We start from the raw sequence: 26,172 nt of genomic DNA, 5'->3' as shown, positions 1-26,172 counted from the left end.
GTCCAGCACTCTTGATCAACGACCGCTAGTGGCATCTGGACCTTGGTCCACTCTACGATGAAGTCAGCCAGCACCTAGGACTTGATCGCTATTCGAGGTGCATACCTAATGCCTTGATCCACTAGCTCGAGTGCCCATTTAGCGGTTCTTCCTGTGGCATCCTGGCTATGGACAACCTCGCCGAGGGGGAATGGCGTCACTACTATCATAGGGTGTGACTCGAAGTAATGGCGTAGCTTTCTTTTGGTGATGAGGATGGCATATAGGAGCTTCTGGATTTGGGAGTAGCAAGTTTTGGAGTTGGAAAGTACCTTGTTGATGAAGTACATCAGGCGCTAGACCTCGAGGGCATGCCCCTCTTCTTCCCATTCTACTACTAGGGCAGCGCTAACCACTATGTATAGCAAGAGGGATTCTCCGTCACTTGGAGGGACTAGGCCAGGGGTTTTGTTAGAAGCAGCTTGACCATGTCAAGCGCCTCCTGGGCCTCGGCTGTCCACTCGAAGCGGTCGGCTTTCTTGAGGAGTTGATAAAGGGGGAGTCCTTATTCGCCAAGGCATGAGATGAATGGGCTGAGGGTGACAAGGCACCCTACGACCCGTTGAACCCCCTTTATGTTCTAGATTGGACCCATCCTTGTGATGGCTGAGATTTTCTCCGAGTTGGCTTTGATGCCACACTCGTATACGATGAAGCCGAGCAGCATGCCCCTTAGGACCCCGAAAACACATTTCTCGGAATTGAGTTTGATGCAATTTGCCCGGAGTTTCGCAAAGGTTTGCTTAAGATCAGCAACAAGGTGGTCAGCCCATTTGGACTTAACTATGATGTCATTGACGTAGATCTCAACGGTCCACCCAATGAGGTCCCCGAAGCAATTGAGCATACATCGCTGGTAAGTGGCCCCAGCATTTTTTAGACCAAACGGCATTGAGACGTAGCAGTATGGTTCGAAGGAGGTGATAAAAGATGTCACGAGTTGGTCAGACTCTTTCATTGTGATTTGGTGATAGCCAGAGTATGCGTCAAGGAAGCAAAGGATTTCGCACCCCGAGGTGGAATTGACTATTTGGTCGATGTGTGGTAAAGGAAATGAGTCTTTTGGACATGCCTTGTTGAGACTAGTGTAGTCAACACACATCCTCCATTTCCTGCTCTTTTTTGTACAAGAATAGGATTTGCTAACCACTCTGGGTGGTGAACTTCCCTGATGAATCCGGTGGCAAGTAGTTTTGCTATCTCTTCACTGATGGCCCTGTGCTTTCATCGGCTTGGAGTCTGGGTGAATTTTCAGGGTATGCTCGGTGACCTTCCTCGGGATGCCTGGCATATCCGAGGGTTTCCACACAAAGATGTCTTTGTTGTCGCGGAGGAAGTCAACGAGCGCGCTTTCCTATTTGGAGGAGAGCGTGGTACCTATGCGTACCATTTTACCCTTGGAGCTGCTGGGGTCTATGAGGACCTCTTTGGAGCCCTCTGCCAACTTGAACGACCTAGACGACCTCTTTCCATCGAGCACTTCTTCGACGATCTCCTCCCTGAGGGCAACGAGTTCCCCGGAGGCTACGATTGCTGTGGCATGGCCGCAGCACTCTACTTCGCACTCGTAAGCTCGCTGGAAGGAGGTGCCGATGGTGATGACCCCATGTGGGCCTGGCATCTTCAGCTTGAGGTATGTTTAGTTGTGGACGACCATGAACTTTGCATAGCATGGTCATCCCAAGATGGCGTGGAAAGTTTTGGGGAACCCTACCACATCGAAGGTGAGGGTCTCAGTCCTATAGTTGGACTGATCCCCAAAGGTAATAGGCAGATCGATCTGTCCGAGTGGCGTGGCCTGCTTTCTAGGGATGACGCCGCGGAAAGCTGCTCGGACTGGGCGGAGGTGCGTTTGGTCGACTCCCATTACATTGAGCGCTTCGCATATATGATGTTGAGGCCACTGCCTCCATCCATCAGAACTTTGGTGAGGGGCTTTGGGCCGACGATCGGGTCGACGACAAGCGGATACCTTCCTGGATGTGGGATGGCGTTCGGATGGTCAGCCTGATCAAAGGTTATGGTGGCCTTTGACCACCGGAGGAAGAGAGGTGTGGCCGGCTGGGCCATGTAGACTTGGCGGCGTGCGACCTTCTAACAACATTTGGAGTCGTAGGCCATTGAGCCTCCGAAGATCATGAGGCAGCCATCCGGCATTGGAAAGCCATCGTCCTTCTCCTCGACGTCATTAGCAGTGGGGGCAGGTTCCTTCCCCTGCTCCCCCTTATTGGTGCTCTCGACCAAGAACTTGTGCATGAGGCCGCAATCCTTGAGCAGATGCTTTATGGGGAAGGCGTGGTTTAGGCATGGCCCCTCGAGCATTTTCTCAAAGTGGTTCAGAGCGCCCTCCATGGGCTTCCGACCACCCTTGCGATCAGCAGCAGCCACGAGTGGGTCCTCGTGCCGTTGCTTCATGTTTTTCTTTTGGTGAAATGATTGGAGGTGCCTTCGCTGGCACCCTCGTCCTGCCTTGCCTTGCTGTCGGAACAGTCAAAGATTGCTCCAACCTCCTCCTCTCCCAAGGCGTGGCTGGTGGTGATGTCTAGGAGCTCCTTGGTGGTCCATGGGCCCTTGTGTCCTAGCTTGTGAACCAAAGACTCATAGGTTGTCCTAGATAGGAAGGCTCCTATTACGTCGGCGTTGGCGATGTTAGGGAGCTCATTGCACTATCGGGAGAAGTGTCGGATGTACCCGTGGAGGGTTTTGCTGGCCTTCTAGCGATAGTTCTTGAGGTCCTAGGGGTTCCTAGGACATTTGTACGTGCCCTAAAAGTTCCCCACAAAGATCTCCCTTAGGTCCACCCAATCCTAGATGGCATCGGACGGAAGGTGCTCCAACCATGCTCGTGCCAAATCGGCAAGGAACAGTGAAAGGTTGTGGATAATGAAGTCATCATTATCTGCACCACCGGCTTGATAGGCAAGTCGATAGTCTTCAAGCCAAAGTCTGGGGTTTGTCTCCCTGGAGTACTTAGGGATGTTGGTAGCTGGTCGATACCTTGGTGCGAACGGAGCATTGAGGATGTGACGATCGAAGGCCTAGGGGCCTGGCAGGCCAGGGCTCAGGCTCCGGTCCTCGCCGTTGTCGTAGCATTCGCTGCATCGAGGATGATAGCCATGGTGGGCTCCTTCCCTTGGGTCACTGTGGGTGCGCTTGCGAGCATCGATGGTGCTGTGTGCGTCGCAGTTGTGGCTGAGCCGTTGATGTACTGGGACCGCTGCGCGCTGCCCGCCACCTTGTGGCGCTTGGTGGACAGACGTGTCTTTGGCGAGACATAGTGAGGGGGTACACTGGCTGGCGTTGGGCTCATGTCGCTGAGACATCGAGCTCTTGGCTTGCTGTGCTTTCGTACGCTCAAGGAGTGTGCGAATCTCATGGTGGACCCAGTGATCTTCGGGTGTGGCAGCCTCTGGAAGGCCATGAAGCAAGGCCATCGCAGCGGCGATGTTCTGGCTCTCATGAGCAAAGAGGGGAAGGGTTTCATCATCGGTGATGATCCTTTGGTTCACATCGCGGGCCATGGTGCGTGCGCGCCCTCCATCTCCGTGGCGCCTGATCTCCTCGTCGATCTTCTTGTACTCTCGAACAAGCTGTTGTCCGAATTTGTCTATTTCCTGCTTTCGGGCTTCCAGCCACTCCACCCCGATGTGAGGTGGGGCCACCGCTCCTCCTTTGACTCCATCGCCAAGGTTGCCCACTGGGGTGACCTCCTCCTCGGAGGCACTTTTGACGTGTCCCTCGGAGGTTTCTGCCATGAAGCATTCCCAGAAGGGATGATGGCTCCCCCTACCGGAGTCAGAACCCGGGTCCAACCTAGAGTCTTCTGCGAGGAGGCCGTGGAGGGATTCGGTGATGCTTTCGATCATCCCCATGAACTCGTTGTTCATGGGAAACGGGATCGCGCGCCGGGCCACAAGGTGGCTTACGGTCGTCGCGGTGTTGCAGAGACCAAACGGAAACACCGTCGAGGTGCACCGAGTGAAGCGTTCTAGAGAGAGGGTGATATGGTGTGGGGCCTCCCTGGACGGCTAGGGTCCAAGGGAGACGCCGGGCTGGCCCTCAAGCCTCCAGTAGCTGGAGTTGGTGGAGGGGAGAGACTGGACGGCCGTGTGGGCCAGTGCCAACTCTCCTCCCAGTGTGACAATGAAGTCGAGGTCACCGAAATGCACGTGTGCGCCTAGGACCCAATTGATTGCATGGTTAGCCATCTGAGGCCTGATTTGGAACGCGCAAAGGTCCCCTACCTAGTGCGCCAACTGTTGGTGTTTCGAACAAACACCGGCTAGTAAATTTGTGATTATTGCGCGTTAGGCCCGGATGGTGCACTAAAGGACACGAGGATTATACTGGTTCGGGCAGAACATCCTTACGTCCAGTTTGCTGCTGTTGCTCGTGTTATTAGTACCAAAAATGGTTCGTAGTAGGGGTACAAAATAGTCAAGAGAGGGACGAGTCCCAAGTCTCTGATATGATCAAAGAGGTTGCTGAGAGCTTGGTCGCTGCTCAGCTGTGTATGTCATGTCGAGTGTGTTCAACTTATCCATCAAGAGTCGGTCCCCTTTGCTGGAGGAAGCACATCCCCTTTTATAGATGAAGGGAACAACTTTACAAGTCAGAGGGAAAGGGTGCGTATGCTATCGAGCCTTGTTGTCCATGTTTACTGAGCCTTATTGCCCATACCAGTGGATACTAGATAATGGTAGGTGCCTACAACACTGTTCATGCCACTATAAAATGTTAGGATGGCTACAGAGTACTGCTCCGCGTAGGGTATTGCCCATATCATAGAGTACCTCCCAGAATGCCCCAAATGTGCAGACAGCCATTAAGAAACACACTTGGTTGTCTGTAAAATGTCACATCAGTATGCTCACCCCATTCAGATTCCATATAGATCCATGCTACAATTTAGATGAGTAGATCTCCACACCTATGCACACAACGTTGACATCCACATATTCAATCACATGGAAGTGTGAGGAGACTGTCGGATCAAACATCAAGTGAGCCTCACCAACAGCATGGCCAACATCATGGGTGCTAGGTGGCAGAATTTTAAACTTTTGGGTCATTGGATTGCAGACAACATAGCGGTATCCATCAGCACCAAGGCACCAGCATAGGATAAGGCCATTGCAGCAATCTGAGAGAGCTACATTGTCAATGTTGAAGGGTAAGAATTCCAAGGAGCGGAGGCATACACTACGGGGGATGCTGGTGAAGTTTCGATTGCCATTCTCACTATCATAGAAGAAGCCAACCACAGTCTAGGGCAGCTTCTTATGGTTGTTGGGGTCCAAGATGAGGTCTTTCTAGGAGCGACAGCCATATTTGCAGCAGAACAAGGAGCGATTGAGGAGGCGATGGAGGATCTCCAAAATGACATCCTCCATGAGGCTGGCCAGTGCGTTCCTCTTGTTGTGGGCCTCCTCTATTTTGTCAGTGTAGTACGATGAGAGCTTCCTTAGTAATGAGATCACTGAAGAGGAAAATAATCCAACAAAGATCCATCAGTGAAGTCCACAACTCATACTAAAGTACAACTATTAACAATTTTCATGGTATGACCTTGTCGATGAAATATGGTCGGCAGTCCACCGAGGGGGGTGCCCGTGGTGGTAGATTGTCGGTAGGATGCATGTGATCTAGAACCAGATGGTGACACAAGGCGCAGAGACAGCGATTTAGACAGGTTTAGGCCGTCTAGTCGACGTAATACCCTATGTCCTATGTCTTTGGTGTATTGTATTGAGATGTATACTGTATGATCTGTCCCTGAGGGGGACCCCTGCCTCTCCTTATATACTCTGGAGGAGGAGGGTTACAAATAAAGTATCCTATTTGGTACTATTACAATATCTAGTACAACTTGTAATCTTGCCATGTACGCCTTGATCTCACGGGCCAGGCCACCTCGGATGGTGCGGCCCATGTACCATCTTGTGGTACCCGGGGGTATATCCCCCACAGCTAGCCCCCGAGCGCCATGTATTCTGATGCGACATGCCATTTTAACCTTCTCCAAACAGTGAGGCTTGAGTTCTTGACATCTCCGACCACCATTGTCGCCGGAGAAGTAGGTTGTCCGAAGAATGTATGGTGCTCTTAAGAAGAAAGAAAAAGATTTCCGTCCTGGGAAGTGTGCCCACTTGTATTTCTGAAAAGAAATGTAAGTGCGTCTTGAAGCGTAGCGTCCTTGATCATCAGAGGCGTAGAGGTCGAAAAACAAACACATTCACCACAAGGTGAAGTGTGCCCACTTAGTCCCCGAGCCTGGTAGTAGGTGACGTAGGCACGTGGTGCCAGGGTCTAAAAAGAATTCCCAGTTAAGTTGAGAACCCAATTGTCGAACAAGCAATACGAGATGCACCGGCCGGTGCATCGTACCGATGTAGTCTCCGAGCTTGCTGGAAGGCGAGGTATGAGCCTTGTAGCAAGGTCTAAGTGAGAAAAAAATATCCCAACTGTATGCGAGTTGCTAGTCACATGTAGTCGAGACGCAAAGTCCCCGAGCCGTGGTCGAAGAGTGGTCGAGGTAGTCCCCGAGCTATGGTCGAGGAGCGAGATGCAAAGTCCCCGAGCCGTGGTCGGAGAGTGGTCGGGGCAGTCCCCGAGCATAGGTCGAGGAGCAAGATGCAAAGTCCTAGAGCCATGGTCGGAGAGTGGTCGGGGCAGTCCCCGAGCATAGGTCGAGGAGCGAGCGACGAAGTCCTCGAGCCGTGGTCGGAGAGTGGTCGAGGCAGTCCCCAAGCACAGGTCGAGGAGCGAGCGACGAAGTCCCCGAGTCGTGGTTGGAGAGTGGTCGAGGCAGTCCCCGAGCACAGGTCAAGGAGCAAACGACGAAGTCTTTGAGCCATGGTCGGAGAGTGATCGAGGCAGGCAGTCCCCGAGCACAGGTCGAGGAGCGAGCGACAAAGTCCCCGAGCCGTGGTCGGAGAGTGGTCGAGGCAGTCCCCGAGCACAGGTCGAGGAGCGAGCGACGAAGTCTCCGAGCCATGGTCGGAGAGTGATCGAGGCAGACAGTCCCCGAGCACAGGTCGAGGAGCGAGCGACGAAGTCCTCGAAGTCCCCGAGCATAGCTCGAAATTCCTGCAATATAAATATGTAGAATAGTAGTATATGATGTAAAAAGTAATAAATTATGGAGAAAATGATGCTCAGCAGTCATTTGTAAATGAGCATGATGTGATAAAGCAGTTGGTGCTTTGTAAACATCAGTGTTAATGTGAAGTTTGTGTTTATACTTAATATAAACCGTCCGACCAGTTAGTATGTAGCTAAGTCTCCAGCCCTAGCTAGCCCGTTAACCATAACGCGGGGCGCGGAGCCCGTGCACGTGTAGAAAGAACAAAGCGTCGCTAAGGAGCCACTGCCAACCACCCATAACGCAGAGGGCAGACGCTCGTGCACGTGTAGGGAGGAGCCGGAGATAGGGCCGTCTCTGGAGGCGTCCAAGCGTCAACAAGACTGGTCGATGATTTGCATTAAGTATAGATGCATGTTATATTCAAGATGGAATACATGGACAAACGTTATTTGAAGAATAATCATGATGAGGATGTTGTGGAGAAACGTTGTAATGAAAATTATATTAAATATAAATATTAGAAGTGTACTTATCTTTAGATAGAAATCTGGTCGGTGGCGATGAAGTTGTCCGATCCTCGAGCTTTCCGACTTGTCATCACGACGGTGGTCGCGATTGTCGTAGCACCGTTTTTCGCGGCGATCATCATTGCGACGTGGTCTGGTAGTCGATGTGGTCGGAGCTCGGCGGAGCCGCTCGGGACGTGGTCTGGTGGTCAGAGCTCGGTGGAGCCGCTCGGGACGTGGTTGACGTGGTCTGGTGGTCGGAGCTCGGCGGAGCCGCTCGGGATGTGGTTGACGTGGTCTGGTGGTCGGAGCTTGGTGGAGCCGCTCGGGACATGGTCAACGTGGTCGCGGTCGATGTGGTTGGAGTTCGACGGAGCTGCTCAGCGGCTCGGTTGATGGCTCGACGCGGCTAATTTAAACAGCTCGGACGCTTCTTTTGGTGTATGCCCATGATGGTTGCGCAGCTCTTGCCAAAAATATATCACGCGTAAGTGGAGACATCTGAAGACATACTATGTCATAGGATATTAGATTAGAAAATAAATGAGTATTGACTTAGCTTCGGACGTCGCCGATCGGCTGCTGTATATATGCACATGCATGAAGGCTAATTAATTAGCACATGTATATGCTTTGTAGATCATCCAAAGGCCCTCATATTTGGAGTAGGAGAAGTACGCGGAGTCCTTCAAGACTGTTGCTTATTTGTATGGCCGAGAAAATTGTGTACACCTTGGATGGTTAGATCCTATAGATGCGTATGCATGTGCTATTGATTGCTTCAAAGACACGTAATCACTTGTTCATCTTCCTTGCTTGCCATTGGCTTGCATGTATGCACGGACTCATTGCCCGCCCGATTGGTGCATGTGCGTATGTGTGCGAGAAGTAGGAAAGGCAGGCCCAAGTGAGCAAACACTGCCAAGGCCTCGGCTCGGTTGATAGGCTCCATCGTAGTCGAACTTGGCAAGCGGAGTCGGAGTTGGTTCCGCCGAACGCAAATAAGCAGCCGAGAAAACCATCTCATACATGCACGTTCCTATCTGATTGGTGTGCATGTTCCTCTCTGATTGGTTGCTCACGTCAACATGGTGTGCGTGCAGTACTTGATGACAAGTAGTCCATGCACATTCAGGATTCCGGAGAGTTTGTAATCAGCTAGCTTGGAGGCGAAACATATCTTGAGACGATGGGCCCGGGCTGTTGGAGAGTGTCGCCGAAGGGTGACGACGAATCGACGACATCTCAACCCAGGCATCTTCAGTGGCGGCGGCAGCCTGGAAACAAGCTTGATCGTTTACAGATTGATTCATCTTGTGGCCCTTGCTTCTTGACGTAGATCCTGGCAAAGATCCAGTGAGCAGGATGGAGCTCGTTGCGGGAGGTAGGATCGTGCTCGGCTTGATGCACCGTGACAAGAAACCGTGATGTCGTTTGTTGATGAAGAAAAACCTATTGACACCGTTTTTTGCACATGTCAAAATGATCGAAGTGGACTAATCGGCAAGAGGAAAATTACTGTATACTTTGATAGCCGATGAAAGCCAGCTTGTAAAGATGGTTGCCGATAGCTGGTGATGGTCAATGGAGATGTTGATTTAGACTCGGGCGTTGCCGATGAGGTTGAAGGTGTCATTGTCGATGCCGATGAGGGAAGACTTGAGGACTACTGCCGATGAAATAAGAAGTATGCTGATGAAGGAAGACTTGAGGGCTACTGCCGATGAAATAAGGAGTATGCTGATGAGGGAAGACTTAAAGACTATTGCCGATGAAACAGGGGGTATGCCGATGGGAAGGAGGACGGTGAGATTTCCATCGTAATTGAGGCGGACAGGGAAATAGATAGGAGTTGATTTCCTTTTCTATATTTGTTAGAGTATGATTCATGTAAGAGTCACGTGTTTCCTTAGATATGGGCTTGGTGTCCTAGTCGTATTTGGTTGTGTCTCTTTAGATCAGGGTATAAATATGGAGTGAGGGGCAATGTAATTGGAGATATCAATCAATATCAAAACCAATTTTTACTCCTATTTGCATCTACTTACTTTTCGGCGACTTTATCAATTTGCATTATTTTCTCTTTACGAGTTCTCATTGATTCGGCGAGCTGCATCGCTTCAGTGCGACCTTCGGCGATCCTCGAGTTCCGCGTGAGTACCTCTTGGCCGTGACTTCCGGGCGTATCGCTGTTGTTAGGACCAAAGTGCTCGTATCTTCATCCTTGTCGATTAACAGGTCAAATCGACTGGCACGCCTTGGATACCGATTCGGGTATTAGCCCTTTGTGTTTGCAGATCCACTTTTGCATCAACACATCTTTTGGCACGCCCGGTGGGACCAATCAATCTGATCAATATGTTCAATTCCGAGATCGATGCGGGGAACATTATCGCGGTATCAGAAGAAGATCTTAAGGAAGAGCAGAGGCAGGCTATGGAAAAGGCCGTAGAAGAATACAGGCAGCTTTGTCTGAAATCGTTTAGCCTGAACAAGAGTGGACAAGTCATCCAGAAGCAAGATTTGTCGTTGCCTCGGCAGGTTACCTTTGACTCCAATCCTGGTAAACTCCAAGAGATGGTTAATTCTATAGTAAATCATGCTTTGATTAATCATTCTAATGTGTTGTCCAATACTGTTCATAATGCTATGGTTCGAACTCTCAAAGAAGGACAAACGTCACCGCATTATGTTGGGCCTGCCTATCACCAACCAGAGCCGGCATCTGTCAATACTCCATCAACTCCCTTGGCCGTTGTGGGTATAGAAGTTACTTCTTCTCCAGTATCGGCAGGCTTACCTAATATTCAATCTACACCGATACGATCAGATCCGGTACTACCAGGAGGACGAATTCAGCTTAGTATAGATCTATCGGCATCAGCTATATCAGGCCCTGTGTCTCAGAATAGCCAGATTCCTACTAATTGGTGGGGATATGGTATGCCTCCGGAGTCATCTGCTTTCAATCCTGGATTACCTCAAGTGTTTGACGCAGTAGGAAAAGCTCCTATACCATCGGCTGTTTCGTCGATGGCCCAAGCGCCTCAATATGCCACAGCAACTACTGTGCAACCAACTCCAGGGGGTTTCCAGATGCCTTTGGTTCAAACGCCCAGTTCAAATCCATCGACAAGTTTACTGCCGATGCAGCAGAAAGCTCCTGTTATGAGTCAAACTGGGGTTCAGTTTATGCCTCAAGCTGGTTATAATTATCCAACAATGTCAGCAAATTACCAGCCATCAGTAAGTTTTGTACCGATGGGTTCTAATAATGGTTGGTCAGGACAGTTACCTGTTCAACATACAGTTCAGCAAAATCAACAAATTGCAGGGATTCAATAGGGTTATATGCAAGCTGGTGTCCAGAATCAAGCATCGGTAGCACAGCCGATGAATCCTTTCCAACAGGTTAATGGACCACAAGTAACGGCGAATATGCTGATTGCTGGAGATCGTGGGCCACAAAGATATGTGGAGGGATATCAACAGGCACTTCCTATAGAAATTCAGCCAGTTCGTCATCAGGAGGCTGATGCTTTTTGGACCGATAGGATAGCAGAAATTATGAAGGACCAGTTTTGGATAAAGCCCAAGGTCAATACTTATTCTTATCGGACTCCATATCCTCCTGCATATGATTTAATTCCTCTCCCAAATCGGTACAAGGTACCAGATTTCACTAAATTCTCCGGGCAGGATGACACATCAACAATGGAACACGTCAATCGCTTCATTATTCAATGTGGAGAGGCAGCTAGCAGAGATGAATTAAGAGTTCGATTATTTTCATCATCTTTGTCTGCATCGGCATTTACGTGGTTCATTTCATTACCACCAAATTCTATTATTACCTGAGCTGATCTAGAAAAACAATTTCATAAGTATTTCTTTGCTGGAATCCATGAAAAGAAGCTTACCGATTTAGTAAAATTGAGACAGCGCAATGATGAATCGGTAGAGAGCTTTGTGCAAAGACTACGAGATGTAAAAAATAAGTGCTACAGTTTGGTGCTGGATGATCGGCAGCTTGCCGATCTGGCTTTCCAAGGGTTATTGCCACATCTTAAAGACAGATATGCTTCTCAGGAATTTGAAAGCCTCAGTCATCTTGTGCAAAGGATCTCCGATCAAGATACTAGGGTTTTTGAACCTAAAAAGAATTGGAGTAAAAAGGTATCATTTGTTGAAGAAGTAGGAGATTCTGATTCTGATGAAGAACCAGTTATCGGCTTAGCTGAGTGGGTTAAGAATAAAAAGCCGATATCTTGTCCCTTTGGTCAAAAAGAGCTAGAAAAGTTTACCTTTGATATCACCAAGGCTGACAAAATATTTGATCTTCTGCTTCAAGAGGGCCAAATTAAGCTGTCACCTAATCATGTGATCCCATCAGCAGAAGAGTTGAAGAAGATCTTGTACTGCAAATGGCACAATGCAACTTCACACAGTACAAATGAGTGCAAGGTGTTCAGGCAACAGTTACAATCGGCTATTGAATCTGGGAGAATTAAGTTTGGTACTTCCAATGCCCAGAGGCCGATGAAAATTGATCAACACCCTTTTCTAGCAAATACGTTGGAGGCCAAAGGGAAGACCAAGGTATTGACGTCCGAGGCTGCTGAGAAAAACGAATCAGTGGATCCCCAACATCGGATAACTACCGATGATGCAAAAAGTAAGGGTTTGCTGGGAGAAAGCAGTAGTTCCAAAAAACCTCCTCGACCTGGCATTGTGATTACTCATCGAAGGCAGCAGGAGGGTTGGCGTCAGCGTAATGATCGATATCGACAACAGCAAGAAGAAAGACGTCGGGAAGAATGGCATCGGCATAAAGATCATTGGAGGTGCCCATTTTTTATCCATTGCTGGGAAGAAGGTATTAAATTGCCAACTGTTGAAAATTGCCCTAAGTGCAATGGTTATTATGGGATCAATTGGTCAGAAAGAAGATTTCAACCTGGCAATCAGGGTTTATTTATTAATGAGCCGATCAGAAGCAGAGCATCAGTACATGATCGGCTAGGGGGCAGACTTAGTGTACATGAAAGGCTTGGTAAACGCGCTGGATATTTTCCAAGGAATCAAGACGAGCTTGAGGAAATGGCAAATGCAAGAGTTCCCGATGAGGAAATATTCTACAGGGACCCTAATATATGCCGTGTAGAATCAACTAGGACCTGTTATCAGCCGGTTTGGAAAACCAAGTTTCCTCAATGGTGCCCGGAGGGTCTAACAAAGACACAGAGAAGGAGGATGCAACGTGAGCGTCAGGAGGATTTATACCAAGAGGAAAATTCCTCTAATGAGAGGTCCAGTCATCAGCAGTGGCAGGTAAAACACAAAAATAAGGGTCCATCGGCAGATGTTAATATGGTATTCATGTTGCCGATGGAATTTTTGGCACTATCTGATAATGAGGAAGAAGTTGTTCTCTCTGATCAAGTAGCTCAGTTGACACTAGATCCAATGATGGCTGTTTTTGAGAAACCTACCGATGACGAGAGACAGCATCTTAAGGCTTTGTTTGTGAAGGGCAGAGTTGATGGGCAGCCTGTGTCTAAGGTACTTATTGATGGAGGGGCTGTGATTAATATTATGCCTTATGTGATGTATCGGAAACTTGGTAAGGGAGATCAAGACTTGACCAAAACCGATATGATGCTGAAAGATTTTAAAGGCAATGTGTCACCGGCTAAAGGGACAGTATGTGTTGAATTGATCATCGGCAGCAAAACCTTGCCGACGACGTTCTTTGTTATTAACGGCAAGGGTGCATATAATCTGCTTCTAGGGAGGGATTGGATTCATGCTAATTGTTGTGTTCCTTCTACAATGCATCAATGCCTCGTACAGTGGATTGGGGATAAGATTGAGGTTGTCCCTGGTGATTCTTCTTATATCATCGCATCGGCAGAGTCAGATACTTATGAGCGAACTAAATGCATATCAGGAGAAGCTTGGGAAAAAGAGTTCCTTAGAGTTGCTGATTATGAAATTCCACCGATCCAAGCAGTCGATTCTGAAGAAGAGTTTTAATGGATAGGTTTGCCGATGATGGAAAATTAGGTCAAGGGTTCACATCGGCAGATGATTTAGTAGAAGTAGATATCGGTGATGGCGATAGGCCAAGACCTACTTTTATTAGTGCTAAGTTAGATTCCAAGTGTAAGCAGCAAATAATTGATGTGTTAAAAGAGTATAAAGATTGTTTTGCTTGGGATTATACTGAGATGCATGGGTTAGATCGATCGGTAGTTGAACATCGGTTACCTATCAAATCTGGATTTCGGCCACATCAGCAGCCAGCGCGCTGATGCAACCCTAATATACTTCCTGATATTAAGGCCGAAATAACTAAATTAATTGAGGCAAAGTTTATTCGGCAGTGTCGATATGCAGAATGGATCTCTAATGTGGTTCCTGTTTATAAGAAAAATGGAAAACTTTGTGTTTGTATTGATTTCAGGAATCTCAACAGAGCCACACCGATGGATGGCTATCCAATGCCGATTGCTGATTTATTGATTGATGCTGCAGCCAGACATCAAATTATCAGCTTTATGGATAGTAATGCAGGCTACAATCAAATATTCATGGCTGAAGAAGATATTCCCAAGACTGCTTTCAGATGTCCAGGTCATGTAGGGTTGTTTGAGTGGGTAGTCATGACGTTTGGCTTGAAAAATGCCGGTGCTACTTATCAAAGAGCTATGAACTTTATTTTTCATGAATACATCGGCACATTGGTGGAGATCTACATTGATGATGTGGTGATTAAGTCTGAAGATATCACAAAACATCTAGCCGATCTACGAAAGATATTGGAGTGCACAAGGAAGCATGGATTGAAGATGAATCCTAATAAATGTGCATTTGGTGTATCGGCAGGTCAATTCTTGGGTTTTATGGTGCATCAGCGGGGCATCGAAATCAGTAGGAAGTCTATTGATGCAATTAGCAAGGTGGTTGCTCCTGCCAATAAGACTGAATTACAATCGTTGATCGGTAAGATTAATTTCATTAGAAGATTCATATCTAATCTGTCGGGTAAGATCAAGGCTTTCAGTCCATTACTTAAATTGAAAGCCGATCAGGAATTTGTATGGGGAGCTGAGCAGCAGTTAGCCCTCGATGAAATTAAGAAATATTTAACAAATCCTCCAGTGCTAGTTCCACCTCAACACGGGAAGCCTTTCAGGTTATATTTATCAACTAATGATACAGTTATCGGTTCAGCTCTTATTCAAGAATTTGAAGGGAAAAACGTGTTATTTATTATTTGAGCAGAAGACTAGTGGATGCTGAGACGAGGTATTCGGCCATCGAAAAGTTATGTCTATGTTTATACTTTTCGTGTGTCAAATTAAGGCATTATTTGTTATCTGCCGAATGTACGGTCATATGCAAAGACGATGTAGTCAAGTATATGCTGTCGATGCCGATATTAAGTGGTAGAATCGGCAAGTGGATTTTAGCATTATCAGAATTTGAACTACGTTACGAATCAACTAAGGCAGTTAAAGGGCAAGTGATGGCTGATTTTGTCACTCAGCATTATGATTTAGTGGACTCTTTGGAGGTTGCTCCCTGGACACTTTTCTTCGATGGGTCCACATGTGGTGAAGGAGCAGGTATCGGTATTGTGTTAATTTCACCTCAAGGAAGGAAGTATGAGTTTTCATTGCCGATTGTTGCTACGTCGACGAATAATTAGGCTGAATACCAAGCCTTGGTAAAAGGGTTAGAATTACTGAAGGAGATACGTGCCGATGCTGTTGAAATCTTTGGTGATTCTATGCTAGTTATAAATCAATTGGCTGGACTTTATGAATGCCGAAGTGAAGCTTTGATTTCATATTATGAAAAATGTTTGTAATTGTTGAAAGGATTTAGAGATTTTCGTCTTGAACATATCTCTCGATTGCATAATGAGGAAGCTAATCGACTAGCTCAGCATGCTTCAGGGTATCAACTTATTTAGAAAGTGCTAACATCGGCAGTTAATACCGATGACTGGAGAAAGGAGATTGTCGATTATTTAAAGGATCCATATAAAAAGGTTGAAAGATGTATAAGGTTCCAAGCTACCAAGTATGTGCTCCTCGATGATGAATTATATTATCGAACTATAGATGGAGTTTTACTCAGATGTGTTGGCAGTGATGAATCGAAAACTTTGATGGGTGAAATTCATGAAGGAGTGTGTGGTGCGCATCAATCGGCTTTCAAGATGAAGTGGATGATCAGAAGGAATGGATACTACTGGCCGACTATTCTTGAAGATTGTTTTAAATATTTTAAAGGATGTCAGGGATGTCAGAAGTTTGGTAATATTCAAAGAGCGCCTGCATCGGCTATGAACCCTATAATCAAACCATGGCCGTTCCGGGGATGGGCTACTGATCTCATTGGTCAGATTTATCCACGATCGAGTAAGGGACATAAATTTATTCTGGTTGCTACCGATTATTTCACAAAATGGGTTGAGGCAATTCCTTTGAAAAAGGTGACATCGGTTAATATGATTGATTTTGTGAAAGAGCATATTGTTTACCGATTTGGTATTCCTCAGACTATCACTACCGATCAGGGCACTATGTTTACATCAGGAGAATTTGATGAGTTTGCTGTAGGTATGGGAATTAAAGTTTTAAATTCTTCTCCATATTATGCTCAAGCTAATGGTCAAGCTGAGGCTTCTAACAAAGGGATCATCAAACTCATTAAGCGCAAAATTGAAGAAAATCCTAGGAGGTGGCATATAGTATTAAATGAAGCCTTGTGGTCATATCGGATGTCATGTCATGGTGCAACCAAAGTAACGCCTTATCAGTTAGTATATGGACACGATGCAGTATTGCCTTGGGAAATTAAAGTTGGCTCTAGGCGAATACGTTCTCAAGATCAGCTGACAGCCGACGATTATAATACTCTTATGAAGGATGAGTTGGAAGATGTGGCGGGTCGTCGGTTAAGGGCTTTAGTTAGCATCGAAGAAAATAAGAAAAGAGTAGCCAGATGGTATGATAAGAAGGTGAAGATAAAGGAGTTTGCCGATGGAGATCTGGTCTGGAAATTGGTTTTACCGATTGGGACTAAAAGTTCAAAGTTTGGAAAGTGGTCTCCTAATTGGGAAGGTCCATATCGGATAAATCAGTCTGTTCCTGGTAACGCATATATTCTAGAAACCCTCAAAGGGGTTGTGTTTCCTAGAGCATTAAATGGAAAATATTTAAAGAAATATTACCCTAGTATCTGGATGGATGCATAAAAGTATAAGTGCCGATAACAGTCCTATCAGTTGGAATTATGCAAGGATGTCAATGTCTCGTAAAGTGCCGATACAATAAACAAGATTACAAGTTCAACAAGGATTGGATAGCTAATATCGCACGCAGGCGAATCTGCTCGGCTTCCTCCATTTCTTTGATATCGTCATCGGCAGTACCCTCCACAGGCTTGAGTTTTTTCTTCATGGCCAAAGCTTTGCGAGCCTGCATATCTCTTTCTTACTGAAGGGTTTTGATGGCATTGGGTAGCTGGCTTTCTTCTTGTTGAGCATGAGTTAAGGCTGCATCGATTTCCTTCAATTCAGCCAATAGAGCCATCTTCCTTGCTGATAAATCCAAGATTTTTTGCTTAAGTTCAGCACCCGAAGTCTGCAAATTGCCGATGCCCTTGTGCTTCTCATCGGCAATTTGTTTCAGTTGTAGCATCTCTTCTTTGAGTTGAGCCTGAGCTGCTCTATCGGCAATACATTGAGCAGCCCGTTGATATTGTAGTTGGCGACTCTCTAAATGGGTTGCTGGAAAGAGTACTTCTTCAACATCGGCAGGGACCTGGCCATGGATTGTTTTGAAAATTGCCTTTGCGGGGTCCGAGTCATCTACCAGTTGGGCGGTATCCTGCTGTAGCAAGTTCAGGAGAGCTTCCAACCTGGACTTAGTTTCTGCCGATATTGTTCCTAGTGCAAGGGAAGAACTTGTTTCCTCTCCATCATCGTCAGAGATGTCAATAGCGAAGGAGAATAGGCTGTTTGGGGAGTCTTGTTCCTGAGAAAAAGGAAAGGAGGTCAGTTAAGGATAAGTATGAGTATTGTAAATCAGCTAGGTTCATCGGTTTACCTATTTCAAGGCAATTTCCTGTGCTTGACTGGAAGAAACAACCTGGAGTGTGCCGTGTGAGGGGTCGGCTGAGCTTGCTGATGGGATGTCCTCTGTGACTTCATCAGTGGTTGGCTCTTGAGGTATGATGACCGATGGCATTGGGGCAGATGTAGGGATCGGCGTGGACCTTTGTCGTTTTGGCTATGCCTCGGCATCTGTTAAAGCTTTGCGCTTTGCTTGAGCATCGGCAACAATTGGCTGGGGGGCATCGGCACTTGTTGGTTGTGAAGCTTAGACGTCTGGTACGCTTGCCGATGTACCCAATTGTTGCTGCAAAACAAGTGTAAGGTATGATATTTAACTGATAAAATGAGAAGTCAAGAGAATACCTCTGAAGGTTTGTCAAAAGAAGTGGTGCTTGATATCGGAGGAATTGCCGATGATGATCCAGTAGCAGCTCTTACCCCCTGATGATTAATGTTAATACAGTTTGTAATCGGTATAAGTAGAAATAAACAAGGTTGTTACCTTGAATGCCTTGACCAAGGTTGTAGCAGCAGCCGATGGAGTGGCCCTAGCTGTAGCCAATTTGGATTTAGAGGTGATGGTCTTGGTACGGATCTTCTGGTGGGTCAAAGCAGTTAAGGTGGGGGCGTTGTAGCCGATCGGTGATATCGGGGAAACAGGCTGAAGATCAAAGGGTTTCCCACTTTTGCTCACCGATGGTGCTGGGTTGTTAACCTGTCATAAGAGAGTCAGTTACTGATATATGTAGGGAAAAAGCAAAAAGGAGTTAAAAGAAACTTACTGCGTCGTTAGGGATGGCATATTCAGGGTCGATCATGTGCCGATATGTGTGAGCAGAAGTTGCAAACAGTTGTTCCTTCCACTCTCGCCACCATTGCTTGTATGACTCGGTGATGAAGGATACTGGCGTCCAGGTGGATATATCGACATCTGTGGTATCGGCATCGGGGGAGAGTTGTACTACCTTGTTCCAATCTGTTCCACAGGTGATTGTTTCCCTAGGTTTGATCACATCGACAAAGCAAAGTTTGATTGGCAGTTGCCCAAAAGCCAATTGACGGGATACTGCCGATGGGTTGTAAATTTCATATGAAATGTTGGTGTTTTTCCCGCTACCAAATGTATTTATTGGAATTGCCCTAGGAGTAATGATGGCCATCATGAGTTCCTTATCTTGATTCAGGGTGTCATCGGCAAAGTTGAAAAGAAGGGGAAATCTGTTTTCCTCGTCAATATAAGGTACCCAGACCCTATGATCACGAGAAAGACCATTGTAGAAGTTTTGGAAGAATCTGCCAATCTGGTCTTCATTGGCCTCTGTTCCAGGAAGGACAATTATGGCTTCACCAAAGTTGAGGGGTGAGCGTGTTGCCGATTCATCATCCCCAAGCACATGGTCTTCAGCAATTTCTTGTGGGAATTGTTGGGCAAAAAAGTCCCATTGCAAACATTTGTGCATATGGGCATTCAGCCACATGTTGATAAACCACCACGGGCCTCCTAGGTTGCCGATGGGTTCGCCAAGCAGAAGTTTCTGAGACACTTGATGAAGAAGATGATAAGTGGAGCTCAGAAGGTATCGGCCAAGAGGAAACCTTACACCATTAGCCAAAAGTTCAGCTGCGGGGAGGAAGGCGTTGGTTGGCCCTACTGATCGACCATAAAAGATAAATTTTTCTAACCACATATTCAAGAATGTGGCATGTTCCCTCTGGTTAGGTGTCCCAGTCTTCTGGTATTCTTGAATGTATCCCGTCCAACCACCGATGTTGCGGGTATTCACCCTATATTCAGATTTTCTACCATAAATAGAGCCTTCATCGGCAGTTGAAATATCCAAGCCAGTGAGCATGTGGACATCGGCAAGTGTAGGAGTAGCTGGGCCATGTCCAAACATAAAAGTGTTTGTTGTGTCTGACCAAAATATACTTGCATCGATCTATTAACCCTCAAGTACCAATCTTTCCACCCTATGGTGGTTTTGGGCCAAGATCGGAATGTGTCTTTCCATAAATTCAGAGAGAAATTTTGGGCTCTAAAGGGGATTCTGTTAACTTCCGCATTTATCAGATCGGTTGGATCTGGGTTGCCCATTGGTCCTAGGCATTGGACATGCGGCTGATCGGTTGGAATAACTAATTTGTTGCGCAGTTCCTAAAGTTTAAAGGATCCGGAGAACAAAAGAAAGGAAAAATCACCAACTGTATAGACTTGCAAAAACTAGGGGAATCAAAGTAAAAGGTAATGGAAGTGAAGCGAACCGCGGGGACGTCGAAGTTAATTGCCATTATCTTGAGGAAGATGAGGGCACGAGCCGGAGACTTGAGGTAACGCTGGAGAAGGGTTCTTGTTGGTTGAGGTCGTGCAGTGGTTCGTCGGAGTCGCCGTCGGAAAGAGAAAATGTCAACAATTGGAGACTAAGGGTAGAAGACGAGTGTTCCGGAGGAATCTATTTATAAGCCGCTTGGAGTAGGGGTATTTTGGACTTATCTCTATGTCGCGTGCATGTAGGTCGAAGTGGTTCAGATGGATATGGTAACTGTTCGCACGATAATCAGGGGATTATACAGATGGGTTGATGGCAAGTAATCATGACTTGGAAGAGATATCGGTATAGGATATTTTAATTCTAAAAATGACAGCATTATTATGTTAAGATCTTGCCGATGGGTTATTGTTTCGGTATCTTAACCATAATCAAGGCAAGAGTGGTTGGCGATTGTGCGATATTTACTGAAGTGCGTGAATTAGGATTAGATTGGATTTGATAACAGATCAGGTTTTGGCTTGGAGAATGAGTTATGGTAATCTGGAGTAAATTTCGGAGCATTAATGGTTTTATACTCCGAAATTGGAGGGCATGTGTTGACACCATTTTTTGCATGTGTCAAAATGATCGGAGTGGACTAATCGGCAAGAGGAAAATTACTGTATACTTTGATAGCCGATGAAAGCCAGCTTGTAAAGATGGTTGCCGATAGCTGGTGATGGTCGATGGAGATGTTGATTTAGACTCGGGCGTTGCCGATGAGGTTGAAGGTGTCATTGTCGATGCCGATGAGGGAAGACTTGAGGACTACTGCCGATGAAATAAGGAGTATGCTGATGAAGTAAGACTTGAGGGCTACTGCCGATGAAATAAGGAGTATGCTGATGAGGGAAGACTTGAAGACTATTGCCGATGAAACAGGGGGTATGCCGATGGGAAGGAGGACGGTGAGATTTCCATCGTAATTGAGGCGGACAGGGAAATAGATAGGAGTTGATTTCCTTTTCTATATTTGTTAGAGTATGATTCATGTAAGAGTCACGTGTTTCCTTAGATATGGGTTTGGTGTCCTAGTCGTGTTTGGTTGTGTCTCTTTAGATCAGGGTATAAATATGGAGTGAGGGGCAATGTAATTGGAGATATCAATCAATATCAAAACCAATTTTTACTCCTATTTGCATCTACTTACTTTTCGGTGACTTCATCAATTTGCATTATTTTCTCTTTACGAGTTCTCATTGATTCGGCGAGCTGCATCGCTTCAGTGCGACCTTCGGCGATCCTCGAGTTCCGCGTGAGTACCTCTTGGCCGTGACTTCCGGGCGTATCGCTGTTGTCAGGACCAAAGTGCTCGTATCTTCATCCTTGTCGATTAACAGGTCAAATCGACTGGCACGCCTTGGATACCGATTCGGGTATTAGCCCTTTGTGTTTGCAGATCCACTTTTGCATCAACAAAACCCCATCTGGTTCACCATGGATCAGCGTGCACACCCCCTAGAGGGGGCCCCTACCTGGTGCGCCACTGTCGACGAAATATGGTTGGCAGTCCACCGAGGGGGGTGCCCGTGGTGGTAGATTGTCGGTAGGATGTGTGTGATCTGGAACCAGATGGTGACACAAGGCGCAGAGACAGCGATTTAGATAGGTTCGGGCCGTCTGGTCGACGTAATACCCTACGTCCTGTGTCTTTGGTGTATTGTATTGAGATGTATACTGTATGATCTGTCCCTGAGGGGGACTCCTGCCTCTCCTTATATACTCTGGAGGAGGAGGGTTACAAGTAAAGTATCCTATTTGGTACTATTACAATATCTAGTACAACTTGTAATCTTGCCATGTACGCCTTGATCTCATGGGCCGGGCCACCTCGGATGGTGCGGCCCATGTACCATCTTGTGGTACCCGGGGGTATATCCCCCACAGACCTCATGTAAATTTAGAGTAGCACCACATAGATATATATAACTCAAACTAGAGTATCAGTTAATGGAGCTATAACCATTACAATTTTAGTAGTCAATTGAGCTTCCTTAGTTTTCACAAGTAGAATATCAGTGAACAAGTGTGTTGGTATTTCTTAACGTGTCACTTGTTTGAAGTACTTAGCCACGTATCAAAAACCTATATCCCTAACTTTACTAGGGTGCTGTAACACCCTCGGTGTTACATTATAAATCATTTACTAAAACATGTCATGAGCATCATGTTTATGTGTTAATGCATGTGATAAAGTGTGTAGATTAATTTCTGTAACTCGAAACGATCAACTAAAATGTGAAACGAAAGTTGATTCGATAGTCATGTTATATCACTTAGGGTTTGAACCAATTATTATTAAGCAAAAATGCTATAGTACAAACTTTGTAGATGACAATGAAATACTTACGGTTAAAAAATGACATTACTAGCTAATATTCTACTAGCTTAGAAATCACAAACGGAAATCAAATTCAGCTCAAAAACTTTGAAATTTTTAAGTCTATAAATAGTTAAACACTGCTATGTTTAGCAATTTATTGTGAGAGATTAGGTTAAGGAGTGGTGTAGTGTTATAGCTTGATTTGGTAGTCTCATGTGCCATCTTGATCATGGTGATGATGATTTAGCTCCTAAAGCAATCGTTTGGTCGTGTTGAACGCTTCAAAATTTCGTGCATGTCACTGTCTCGGGTTGGTTGGCGCCGGGAGCACGGTCACCGTGTGGCCTTCTCACGCCATGCACATGGCTGCATCCTACGTGGTCAACCGTGCTGCTGTGCTTGGCCAAGGCCGGCCATGGCGAGCCGCTAGCCTCGCGCCTTGCTACTCTGCCTCATGCTGTCGTCTTGCGTGCCGCCACGGCCGCGCTGCACTGCCATCGTGTCCGCACTACCGACACTACTCGTGTTGCGACAATGCCACTACTGTCGCATTGTCGTCGTGTTCGTGCTGATCCACTGCACCTTTGTGCTATTGTTGGCCCTGTGCGTGTCGTCTGTGTCGTGCACACGTGGGTGAGCCACCATCGCCATGCCATTTATGGCACTACGGCGCATGGGCCACACCGGTCGGACATGCGTGCGTTGTCCATAACACCGACGTGTGGGCCTCCTAATCCCGCCGCTCGCGTCCCACCAAGGCATGGATGAGACGAGCCCACCTGGCTCGCCGTCTCTCTCTTTTTCTCTCTTCTCTCTTCGCTTTCCACCGCCGTTGTGTTGCGTCATGGTGAGCCAGAGAGCGAGCACCTCTCATCAATTCCTCGTGCTCATGTCTTCGCCTTCATGTCCCGTCTCTAGCTGACCCACCCCGCTTTGATTGTAGCTCAGTCGAGCTCCAATTTTGGATGCTTTGCCCGCTGCCGTGCCGATAAGACCCATCACCGCTCGTGCCATGGCCAGCCTCCACCACTTCATCTTGTGCAAATTCATCTGCACCACTAGCTCGCCTTGGCTCCCTCTCCACCGTGCGCATGCTAGTGGGAGCACTACCGCCTCCCTGTTGCCGCTGACGTGGCCGTGTCCACCGTGGCTCATTGCCATGCTCATTGCGCGCACGTGGCTAGCACTGCTCAGGTAGTCGCCAGTCGAACCACCACTTCGGCCTAGTTCATGGTGTGGCACAGGTGCTTATCCCCAATCTCTACCGTCCTCTTAGCGATGTGGCTCACCGAAGCACGATTGCCGTCGTTGTAGGTCACCCGCCGCTGAAGAGAGCCCGCTATGCTTCACCCTCGTTCCTACCACCACCGCCCATAGCTTTGCGTCGAACCCTAGGTGAGCATCGGTCTCGTAGTTAGGTCAGCGTGGGTCCAATGTGGTCGGCACAAGCGCCAGTGCCACCGCTCATCTTGTCGAAGCGCGTGGGGGAGCCCAAGGACCTTGCCATTGTAAAGAGGAGAAAGATCTGAGAGTTTCATTGCAAAGTCGTTATCTATAGAAATAGTAATGTGGACTACGGGTAGTTTTCCTCATAGTCCAGGGGCGTTTTTGCTAATGTACAAGTGTGCATGGGATTCCCCCACTGCGGACTGCCTCGTGCTGTAGGCAAACCTCGCGTGGGCTGCGCCTGTGGGCCGCCGCGTGCTCGCGTGCGCACGTCACGTCGCATGGGCCGCGTTGGGCCGAAATCAGTTTAGCTTTTTCATAGAAAATAGAAATAACTTTTCATTTTAATTCTAAGCTAAACTTTAGTAATTAATATAAAATAATGTAGGTATCCAAAAATTATAAAACCAATTTTGGTAAGTTCCTAAAATTGTGCTCTATCTGTTAGTGTATTTAGTTCATATTTTTTTATACCAGGAACTATTAAATCATTTAAGAATGCTCAATATTATTAGGTTAAGTATTGTAGGAATTTTTGTGGTAGATTGGTGATAGCAAAAACCATAAAATTTTTACAGTAGCTTTGTTGTATTATTATGTGCTCACTGTAATTTTTATAGCCATAAAATAGACTATTTAATATGGTACCTAAATACCCATTAAGGCTAAATGAATAATGGCATGATATTGGTTTATAAAAATTAAGCTCTTGTAGGGTGAGCTTGGAATATATTTGATAGAGATAATGATTAGCTTAGTATCTTAGTCATTAGAGCTAGCTTAGTAGCTTAATACCACACTGAGTCTGGGACTCAGGTGTGGGGGTTTGGAGTCCAAATTTGGACGGGGACCTAGACCCCTTGATAGAAGAGTGATGGGTTGGTCCTGCTTGTGCCTAGGGTACAAGCAGGCCATGTGTTTTGGGGTACCCAGCTGAGCTACATTGATTCGTGAATCGCCATGTAATACAGTACAACTTATCTAAGATCTAACATCGTAGTAAGAACTGAAAGATAAAAGATAGAGAAATGGACCTGATTACTCAACTCTTGCTTAAAAGTAGAACATGTGCTTACATAGAATGGTTAGATAATAAACTAATCATGAATGCTAATAAGAAACATACATAAGGATGCACTACTAGTAAGGCTTTTCGCAAAAAGGAAACCCAGCAAACCATAAAACTTATCATATCCTTTGGAGTCGGGAAATTATTCCTACTAGTCACGTAAGTCTTGCGAGTACATTGTATACTCGGGGTTTATTTACCCCTGTTGTAGGTGCGGCTTGAGGATTAACTGTTGTGTGGAGGATTCTTCTGGTGGGCACAGACGGATCCTTATATCTTATCGTTAGATGTATATTGTAATTCCGCTGTTTAAATTCCGTACTCTGAACTTGGTATTGTAATAATATATTTTTGAGAACTCTTGTTGTATGAAATGGACTAAGTATTGTAAACTTGTTCGAGTTCTCCCTTGGGGTGTGCTCGATGGAACCGTCCGATGTAGCTTACTTTCGGGGTGCTTAGTGTCTGGTGGAAGACGAGCACCTTCGGGAGCATGCTATTTTGGGCGGTTCTGCCACAGGTATCATCCCTAGTGTTGATGCAGAGATATTTGTTGGTACTACATAGTTTTACTACTAGAATAACACTAAGCAGTTCTTTATTAATTATGTGACTAGAGAGAATATATATAAATCTATGAACCAAAAGTATCCTCAAGCGCACAGATAATATACCATTGTAGCATTTTACCCGAAAGTATTCTAGGTATCATTATTTATATTTTTAACACTAGAAAGGTCTAGCTTGGATATGTATTGATAACTTATACTATTGAAGGAGAAATAAACCATAGATAATATTCTACTCATAACAGGGGTAAGTCATAAGATAAGAGATGTATAAATGATAAGTAATAAGAATAACAAATCACTTAGAGCAGTCCTTTCTATAGCATTAGCATGGTCAGGTAGAATATTAGAGGAATAATTCCTTAGTCATTCTTAATTACAAGCCAAGCATACATTTAATTAGTGTAATTACACCTAGTAATTATGACTAAGATCATCATTATATCTATACCTAAGGGATATTACTAAGGAAGATTGAGGGCAAAGCTCATTCTACCTTCGTAATCGGACCCTACGTGCACCTATATTTCGGGGAGTGGACTACAAAGGACTCAACAAGAGTGTCACATCCATGATCTATCACATGACCTATAATATAGGGTGTATCCATAGGTAAACAACATATAAGCACCACGCTTACACAATGTCAACCACCCACCCCGTGTACATCAGATTGAGGGATATATGAACTT

At 46.2% G+C, this 26,172-nt stretch overlaps 1 pseudogene; it reads left to right on the top strand.

Moving 5' to 3' along the window:
* Positions 1-3,413: 3,413 nt before the first annotated feature.
* The window catches only part of LOC136468865 (uncharacterized), a 24,773-nt pseudogene continuing 2,014 nt past the window's right edge, over positions 3,414-26,172 (top strand).

This window comes from Miscanthus floridulus, chromosome 8, assembly GCF_019320115.1.
Source record: "Miscanthus floridulus cultivar M001 chromosome 8, ASM1932011v1, whole genome shotgun sequence".
Lineage (NCBI taxonomy): Eukaryota > Viridiplantae > Streptophyta > Magnoliopsida > Poales > Poaceae > Miscanthus > Miscanthus floridulus.
The sequence above is the reverse complement of the archived record's forward strand: the minus strand, read 5'-3'. Positions and strand labels throughout refer to the sequence as shown.